At 36.5% G+C, this 9,530-nt stretch overlaps 2 long non-coding RNA genes across 2 annotated transcripts in view; one reads left to right on the forward strand and one right to left on the reverse strand.

Annotated features, from left to right (window-relative positions):
• Nucleotides 1–1,375: 1,375 nt before the first annotated feature.
• Nucleotides 1,376–5,191, forward strand: LOC117121705. The gene is made up of 3 exons (XR_004447616.1): nucleotides 1,376–1,884; nucleotides 3,748–3,848; nucleotides 4,079–5,191. It is a non-coding gene; the product is annotated as an uncharacterized LOC117121705 (long non-coding RNA).
• A 1,957-nt stretch (nucleotides 5,192–7,148) lies between these two features.
• LOC117121736 overlaps nucleotides 7,149–9,530 on the reverse strand; it is a 5,943-nt gene continuing 3,561 nt past the window's right edge. The window contains exon 3 of the long non-coding RNA XR_004447619.1: nucleotides 7,149–7,238. This is a non-coding gene — a long non-coding RNA (uncharacterized LOC117121736). The remainder of the gene's footprint in view (nucleotides 7,239–9,530) is intronic.

Genomic DNA, 9,530 nt, shown 5'->3' on the forward strand with positions numbered 1-9,530 from the left:
AGAATATAATTTAGGCGAATTACGATCAGAAAAAGAAAGAGAATTCCACAGAGAAGGAACTTGAACAGAAAAAGCACGTTGACCATATATTTTGGTTTTGTTTCGAGGAGATGGAACTGTCAAAAGATTTTTTGAAGATGAACGAAGATGGCGGACATGACATTTTAAGTGATGCAACAAATATAAAAAAATGCAACAAATATAGAAAGGTACGTTGGGCCAACGTGATTGGTCGACGTTGCACAAACATTATCGGGCCAACGTAGATCCAACTAGTCGGACCGACGTCTTTCCAACAAGCTGAATCCACGTTGGGGCGATGGAAAAACGGCCGTCAGGCCAACCTTTGTGTAATACGTTGTGCCAACGTAATTATTCGACCTTCAACCAACGTCGGGTCAACGTCGCTTGCTAGCTGGGATGGTTTGTGAACGCAAGTAACTTATATACCAAAAGAAGCAATTTCAAAATACAACGTTGTTTAATGGGAAACCAATGAAGACACTTCAGGGCTGGATATGTGTTGACGTCTTGGGATCAGTGAAACAAACGAGCAGCAGAATTTTGGATTTTTTGTAAACGCAGAATTGTGGTATTATACGATCAGTATGAACCCAGGTTGCAGATGTCTTCAATATTTAATTTCAAACATCAGACTTCTAATTTGAAGTGGTTTAAAAGCTGATATAAGGTTTGCATGGCACGCCAGTCATTTTGAAAAACAAGATGGCCTCCAAAATGGACTTAAACGAAGTACTGTAGCTCACAGTAAAAATGTTAATTATAGCCTGGGTATGATTCTGATGTAGGCTAAATTTGACCAGAAATTGTATATCCTTGACTATAACACTTTTTTTTAAACATTTTGAATTATAATTCTAAGTGGCTTAGATCGGAGATCTATAGATAAAACACATAAGGTGGTCATTTTGAAAGCTAAGATGGCCGCCATACCTCGGATTAGGTAGCTCCTACCAAAAATTGAATACGACCATAGGGAGCAGCATGTATTAACAAAAATTATGCTTTTGTCCGGAAACGTCCCCTTAGTCCAAATATGACCCATTGGGCTTTATTCGAGGTTTAACTTTTACGGTATTTTGACTGTTAAAGTATACTGCCTGCAGGGGCGGATCCAGAGATGTCCAAAACGAAAGGGGTTGGGGGTTAAGCTGGTTTTCCACTAGGCGAATTTATTCGTGCGAATCAAAGCGTCGGTTCGCTTCATGCTCTGATAATTGCGCATTTTTTCGCTTCGCAAAAACTCCGATAGAAGTGTGCAACCAATCAGAACTCAGGAAGCGAACCGACGCTTTGGTTCTCGCGAATAAATTCGCCAAGTGGAACCAAGCTACGATCTTTGGTGGAACCAGCTTTATGGGCGCGAAAGTCCGGGCTGGGATCGCGACAAACACCACCCTATAGCTAGGGGTCCGAAATTCATGTTTTTTAGACGCCCTAAAGTAACCTCTGAGGCGTTTTGGGCGATCCATTTTTCTTTTTCTTTTTTTATTTTTCCAAAAGGGGACCCCTAAATCCGCCCCTGGCCTAGGCTAATCATAATTTTTCCGCTCCTTTTCCCTGCGACGCGCACTGTTTTGTTTATAAAAAACAAAATAACGCCCTCTATAATTTCTGCCTTAAATAATTCCCTGGGGAACATCCATCCCAAATGCAGGTACCAAAAGAAGTTGATGCTCCTGGTGCAAGCCCTATGCGCGCTGTGGCTTGCATTCTTGATACTGTTTTATTTCACTTATCGGTGAACCCTATGCAATAAATCTTTATATGTAGATAGCCAGAATACTCAACGACTTAGGCCTAAATGCCTAGCGAGGCCCAGCTGCTGCACAAGGGTGCGCAAAATCACACACTCACAAGACGGTAAGAAGACTATCAATTCCCAAATTTGCACGTGGAACCTCAAGGTGGAGTAGAGCTGAGTACGGGGTAGAGTAGCCTCGTGTCCTCTCGTATCGGCTAGGCCGGGTTTCGGCAGAGTTAAGGAGCATACTATCTTATTTAAGGAGCATAGTTATTGCAATTTCATGATAGGTAGTTGAATGAACTTCTTCAGCTCATAAATGGAGTTATAAATCAGCTAGCGTATTGATATGAATTCAACCGTGAAGAACAACTTTTTATATTGTTATTAAGTATATGAAAGTCATCAAATGGTTATGCTTAGGCTATAGGCCTAGCCAATATTATTATTTATGCTGTTTTGGGGTTTTTTTTGCACTTAGGTCTGCCCTAGCCTTTATATATTTTTTTTAACTTTATTTTCTTTATAGAGATGGCATAGGCCTACACTGACTGATGAAGGATCGGATCAAGTGCTCTATTGACAAAAACAAATACCACGTATTTATTCGTCCAGGGGCGTTTTTTAGTGTTCAGAAGGCTATTTGAGGGTGGCATTTATTTATTTTGGTGTAAATTGGATACTACAACACAACTAGATAATAATGACCTAGATTCCCAGAAATGGCACTCTTAGACATCAAAATTGCCTTCAAAGACTTTTGAAATGACTATAGATTTCCATTTTTTGGGGGGAAATTTTTTTCATTTCATTTCATTTCTTTAGGCACGAGTGCCAAGGATATGCCAAAAGTGAACTTAATCACTGTCCTAACGTGGCATATCCATTAAACAACAGGGGACTGATTGGACCGGTACACCTGGGTACCCCCCAACGTAGTGCTGAAGTTCGGCCTATGAGTTAGAAGCAAAGAAAAATGTATGCATTGTAAATATGTCATGTGATTTTCATCCATGTAGCTTTCATATTTTCAGCACAACAAAAATAAATATAACCCAGACAGTGTATTAAGATAGCCTTTCTGTCTCCAGTTAGGGTGCTGCCAGCATTTGAGCCAGGTCCAATGTAAACATTGCAAGGGGTCTATAAGTATAAGTAATCTAAAATTCAAATAAATACATAAACCAATATAGGAAGGAGCTAGAAAATAGTGTAAACACTAATCAAGTCCGGCCCATTTAAATGTGAAACAATTGCATAATTCTATATATAGGACAAAATTATTACTTTTTTAACTTAAAAAATATCAAATATACCATTTCCAAGCAAAAGAATAAATAAATTTATCAAAAAATTCATTTCGAAGAGAATACATAGTACATAGAGTACATGATTACACACGCAGTATGCATCATTTTCGGCGGCTAAGGTTTGGGCCTAAAATGAAACACAAGACTGATTTATTAGTTTTAACTATTCCATATCATTTAGACTTGCCACAAGTCTCTTATTTTTTTATTATTTTTCTCATTCTGGACAGTGCCACCAATGAGAAAGTTATTTAGAGACAGAATAAAAAAGAAATCGAGTATGGTGTGCACTAATTGAAATAAAGAGTGAGTAACCCAAATAGGGGCCTGGAACCCAGGCTACATATTATTGTATGGGGTATTAGGTCATACAATTAACCAATAAACATTTTGAAATAATTGCAATTGTATGTACAGTTGATTCCAAATAAGGAAGTAATATTTCTAATTTTTTCATTCAGGTTTCTTAGCATTTCCTCAGTAAAGGAAAAAGATGAATTACATAGGCCTACAGTATTTGCCTTTGCAAATTGCATTCATTATGATTTCAATATTATGGCTAAAAGTTAATTATACAATATCTATACAACATCAATATTAATTTGGTTTTTACTTTAATTTTTTAATTTGCACTTTCGTTTACACTGTAGATTATATTTATTTACTTAACAGAACTTGTGAACATGACTGCCATCATATTTTGTAGTTGTACCCTGATTGACTGGAGAACTTTGTCAAGCTTATAGAATTTCGACCTATGTTTACATTATCAGGTAATTTTTTCATTATTCAGCTGCATACAGTACTTTGCAATTTAATATTGCTTAGACCTGCCAGTGGCCCTTAAATGTCTTTAGGCATACTGGGGTAAAAAACAGACATACATCATCTTTGTTTCTGGAAACTATTAATTATGCATGTTTATATAAAGTCATGGTAACAACACCTAGATTATCTGTAGCAACTTTCATTTTATTAAGTTGGTTTTTTTTTAATCCTGTAGGTCTATGACTCAGCCAGTTTATCCCTAGCATCATAGCTGCAACATCACCCTCTCTTCACAAAAGTTTGATTACCCTGCCAATTTGTCTTAAACTGGAAAAAAACCTTTGCTGATGCTACTGCCAAGGTAAAGCCTTCATAAATTTTGGATGGGTATATATATCAAAGGGGATCTAGACAGGTGGACTTTGCAGAGGTTGGAGCCCATGATGAAAAAATGTGGAAATTTCTTGCAAGTCAGGCAGTAAGTGCAGAAATGCATTGATGCTGTCTAATAAGTGAGTAAGTATTTTTATATATCATCCACCAATAAATGCTCTGGGGGCACTTTCAGTTTCTGACAAAGATGGCATTAATTCGTCCATCGTCAATGTGTTTTGATACTGTTTATATATATTGTAGGCCTGTTGAGATGGAAGACTTTCAAAAATGGTAAAAAATAAATTTTTAACCTGGCCATTGGAGAGATCCTCTGCTAGTGATACCAGCGAAAAGTTTGTACAGTTCTCCCTGGCATACTGAACTACAGAATAAAAGGAACACATATCACAGTATTGCATTGACATGGTATTTCAATATTATAGAGAGCTTGTTTGCAAAAGGTGCCAAGTCCATACGTAGGCTTAATTTAGAGATAAATATAAATTTGTGATTCCATCAGAAATTACTCTTTGTTGGCTGTTAATGTTTATAGTAACCAGATCAGCTAGGTTTTGATTAAAAACTGCCTTCTCTTGTCCCCATCTTCACCTTCCTGAAACAAGAGTAATAATACACTAACGTTTTGAGGTTCGACTGCCACTTACCCAGGTCACGGAGGTATAATCAGTTTCCAAAGATAATATTCATGGCATCATCAAGAATATATCATATCAGAGGGATCACTTCAAGAGTAATATTTAAAAAAAACCTGCTTCGAAAGGTTAATTCATTTCACAGTCTTCAAAACTATTTACAGATTGTGGTTTGGATTTGTTCTGAGTAGCTAGGTTCACATTCAGAATTTAACGTGATCTAGTGGATCATGATCAAGCCAGTCATTTTATGTGAACCAACCAGAATCAAATAACGTGCTCAGCTTAATCACCTTATTGTGATCTAGTGGAACATGTTGATTCATCATGATTAACCTTGGTTAACGTGATAAATTAATTCATGAGATTCAATTCAACCAATCAGCCTTCAGTTTATTAAACAGGTCCCAACAACATGCAACACTGCACGCATTAGCATAAATAGATCATGATGATGGTTTCTATATGAACGGTTTTCTCTAACATGCTAAAGTTATCATTATGAATAGATCATGATAAGTTTATCACGATAGCTTATGTGAACGTACCTAATGAGCCTTTACAGAAGCAGATACTCTGTTTTTGTGATATAATATTTAAAATGTGTCTGTTAAAAGTGGGATTAAAAACTTTGCATCATTTATTTTTTTTGGACTTTGGGAAAAAATTAAAATATTAGCCCTGCAGAACTGAAGAATATCGTGAAGAGGAATAAGTCTTGATTCCGAGGTCCAGTGATTTTTCACAATCCTCAAGCGACTGATATACACTTGTTAACCTGTACTCCATAAATAAACACAATTTGTTAGGAAATTAGGATTACCTTCAAAAACTGTTGTTATCTTATTTTTCTGTCTGGGCTTACTGCTTTAGACATCAGTGTCACTGCAGCTTTTTAAAAGAGATGATCAGAGATGTTTGATGGAATTATATGCCGACTAAACCTGGTGCATACATTGTAACAGTTAGCACGTCGAGACCACTTTTTTGACCAACAAACAAAAAGCACAAATCTACTGTAACTTAGGCCTACCGTAGCAAGCTATCGCGCTGCAATTTACAAACATCAGTCAACTTCATTTGAACATAGAAAAAGTTGTATATAGTTGATGTCTTCAAGAAATGTGATCATCCATTGCAGTACGTATGTAATATGATCCCCTATTCGACATAATGGAATGTTCTCAAAAATTGTTATCTAATTTTGAACACTCGTTTTGTTTGAGGCCCTCTTAGTTAAAACTTCCAAGGGGCCATACAACTCATTAAAACATTACAATAAAAAACAAATTAACTACTCTTAACTAAAAGTTCCTTTTAAAGCCCCATTCCCGGCAAAATTTCACTATAAAAACATTTTGTTAGAAAAAAGTGCATATGTATTACTTTAATTATTATGAATCATGGAAAAATATTGACATAAATTTTAATTTTATGATAGAGGATAAAAAAAGCAAGAAAAATAAGTACCATTGAATCGATGACTTAGTAAATCGGCAAATTCCATGTTTTTAAATCGTATCCACTGAAGTAAGCTAACTGTCTGGTTTCATTGGATACATCATGACATCTCATTGATAGCCTCTTTTTTTCTCTTCGTTCAACAATCAGTGTTCACTCCAGTGTCTGGGAATTTAACAAGAACACTGGGGCAATTTCCAATTAATTTCTCATTCTTAATAAATGAGCCTTCCCCTCTACTGCCACTCAACTGCTGGCTCGTACAGTCAAGTGTACTCAGTTTCCCGGTTTCTGACTAGGCCTATTATCCCTACTGTTGTCACCATGGACATTTCTACTAGAACCATATTGTCTACTACTGTTGCCACCATGGACATTCCTACAGTACTTGTACCATGATACTGTCTACTACTGTTGTCACTCTTTAGACATTCCTAGTAGGTCCATTAAATGCCTGCCCATATTTCGTACTCATCGATTCCATTCTTCGTAGTCTATCAGAGATGTTCCTTAATTCACTCAACATTTCAGAGTCATTCTTAGCAGATCTTCCAGCACAGTTGTTTTCTTCAATATCCAATTCAATGGCAAAGTCTCGCAGCTCAAATAAAGTCATACTGGGAGTGCAGCGCAGTTCCCTCCTGATTTCTCTCTTAAGAAGAATCTTTTAGTCCTTCCACAAACAGTTCTTTTATTATTAATTCCGTTAATGATGCACCGTTATCTTCCAATCTCTCAAGCTGCCTAAGAGACTGGATGCAAAGCCGGTCACACTTTGATCTCTATTCTGCTTGCAGACTGTGACCTCCTGCATTAAGTGATGTACTGATTGAAGTGGGAGCTTTCTACAGCTTTCTCCTTGGTATGGCTGTATGATTACAAATATTGTTGCTTTTTGAAATATTCCTGAAAAAGAAATTGAAATATCACTTATTTAAAAAAAAAATATGGTTTAACTTGATTTTAAAACAATGGATTGCTAGATATAGTGCGCTTTCAGTGGCTGTGAGCTCTTATAATAATAAAATAATAATAATAATAGTAGACTTTTAGAAAAGAAAATTTTGTTAGATTATCACTCCCACCCGCGTTAAAAAATTGGGAAATATTGATGTGGGAATAAAAATAAAAATTTTTTTTTATTAATTTATTTCATTAATTATTTTAACAGCTTACAAAAATGATGCAATTTTGTGACGGAAAAAACATTTTCTTTAAAAACAATAAAATTAAACTTGTAAATATCCTTGAAAATAAATACAGTCCTCCCTCATCAATTAAAAAAAAGCAATATTATATTGTTCTGTTAAAAAAAAAATAATAGTAGACTTAGGGCAAATAGAACAATTTGTTAGATCCCACCCGCATTAAAAAAAATTGGGAAATATTGATGCGGGAATAAAAATAAAATTTTTTTTGCCGCATTATTTATTTTAAGAGCTTAAAAAGAAATGATGCAATTTTGTGACGGGAAATACATTTTCTTTAAAAACAATAAAATTAAACTTGTAAATATCCTTGAAAATAAATACAGTCCTCCCTCATCAATTAAAAAAAAGCAATATTATATTGTTCTGTTAAAAAAAAAACAACACCCACCCTCATCAATTTTTTTTTTTTTTATTAAATTGTGATAATCTAATAGTTTTTTCTATGTGCCCTTATATTAGCATATTGTTAGGCCCTCAATGGATTAATGCCTATGGAACACAAACTCCAGCTCCCTGGGGAAGTATTCTATAATGCTGCAGCAGATACATCAGCGCATGTTGGTACAGGGTATTTAACTCTACCAGATAGAGAGAAGCAATGCAGATAAAATGCCTTGCCCAAGGACACAACTTAAATACATAGGGAGGGGATTGAAACCCTGACCCTGCGCCAAACCACTTCTACTTATTGACCAAAGCCGGTGGCAATGGACCTTAAGGGCCCAGTATATTAGTCAGCTTTTTTCTGCCAGGACCATTATAGACCCTCCTTCAAACCATGTGTCCTAAATCAGTCATGTGTTAACACATCAAAAAAGTCAGTCACCAGAGCAAACTGGAGTTCTACCCCATACCTCTCTCTGTGCCCTGCCACCAGGCCCTGGCAAAGTATGTGCTTTACGTACAATTAATACTACCTGGAGCCCTATGTGCCCACACATAGGTGTGCTTTACAGTGTGTGCTTCAGGGTCCCATATTAAGATTTTTTCTTAGTGGTCAGCAGGGCAAGTTGGTGTCATATTTTACTTGCCCTTAACAAATTTAACTTGCCCTTAAAAGCAGCTAGTCCATTGTTGTTGCATCCTACCATTACAGCTGCTCCATCACATCCTAAAGAAACTAGCTTTGATGTCAAATTGGTCCAGCCGATTGACAAATGACTTGAATCTGTCACTATGCATTTCAATGCATCATATGCCAGCTGCATTTCCTCTTTCTACATCTTTGATTGCTGCAAATTTGACAGATATTTCTCCAGCTGTACATGTTCTAAAATAAAACAGTTCCTGTTCAGATATGCTGGAATCAGTCGACCCATCAGTTAGGACTGCCACAAATTTTGCATTGTTGACTTCTGCAACTACTCTTTTCCATTCCACTTCGGCAATATAATAGGTAAATACCTATGCATATTCTTCGGTTCTGTACGTGTTGCCAATGTTAAGGCCTTTAACCTCGTCTAGCTCGGACATCCATGAATAGTCGGAATAGGGCCTGTTTTTCAAAGCCAGTGCATGGCAAGTACGAAATAACTTCGCCAGTTTTTCCGATACATCTTTGTTCATTGCACTTAAAATTCTAAATGCTGGCGTTTGATCTGGGCGCGATTTCGCTGCCACGATCTCACTGTTCCTCAAATGGTTAACTGACGTCTCGTGTATCTTGATGCTTTCGAGGCGAAAAGATGTGCAGCCATTTACAAACACATTCTTAATTTTCTGTGATTGTTTACGGGTAATTCCATGTCAAATCAACCAAAAAAAAACCTCAATCTCTCGGATTTTGTTCAAATTTTTGTATGTTGTTGAGGCCCATGAGAAACGATCAGAAATGAAAAATTTTTTCTCTAGGCCTCCTAATTAGCAAGATATCTGCTAACGAACTTTTGGCTAATTAGCGATACCTTGCGTGTTTAACCGACCATATCTCGAAAAGTATGGCACCTACAGAGCTGATTTTGGTGTCATTTTAAAGCTATTGAGTTTA

This window comes from Anneissia japonica, unplaced genomic scaffold (genome assembly GCF_011630105.1).
Source record: "Anneissia japonica isolate Jap-2015-1 unplaced genomic scaffold, ASM1163010v1 scaffold287709_len1912824_cov184, whole genome shotgun sequence".
Taxonomy (NCBI): Eukaryota; Metazoa; Echinodermata; class Crinoidea; order Comatulida; family Comatulidae; genus Anneissia; species Anneissia japonica.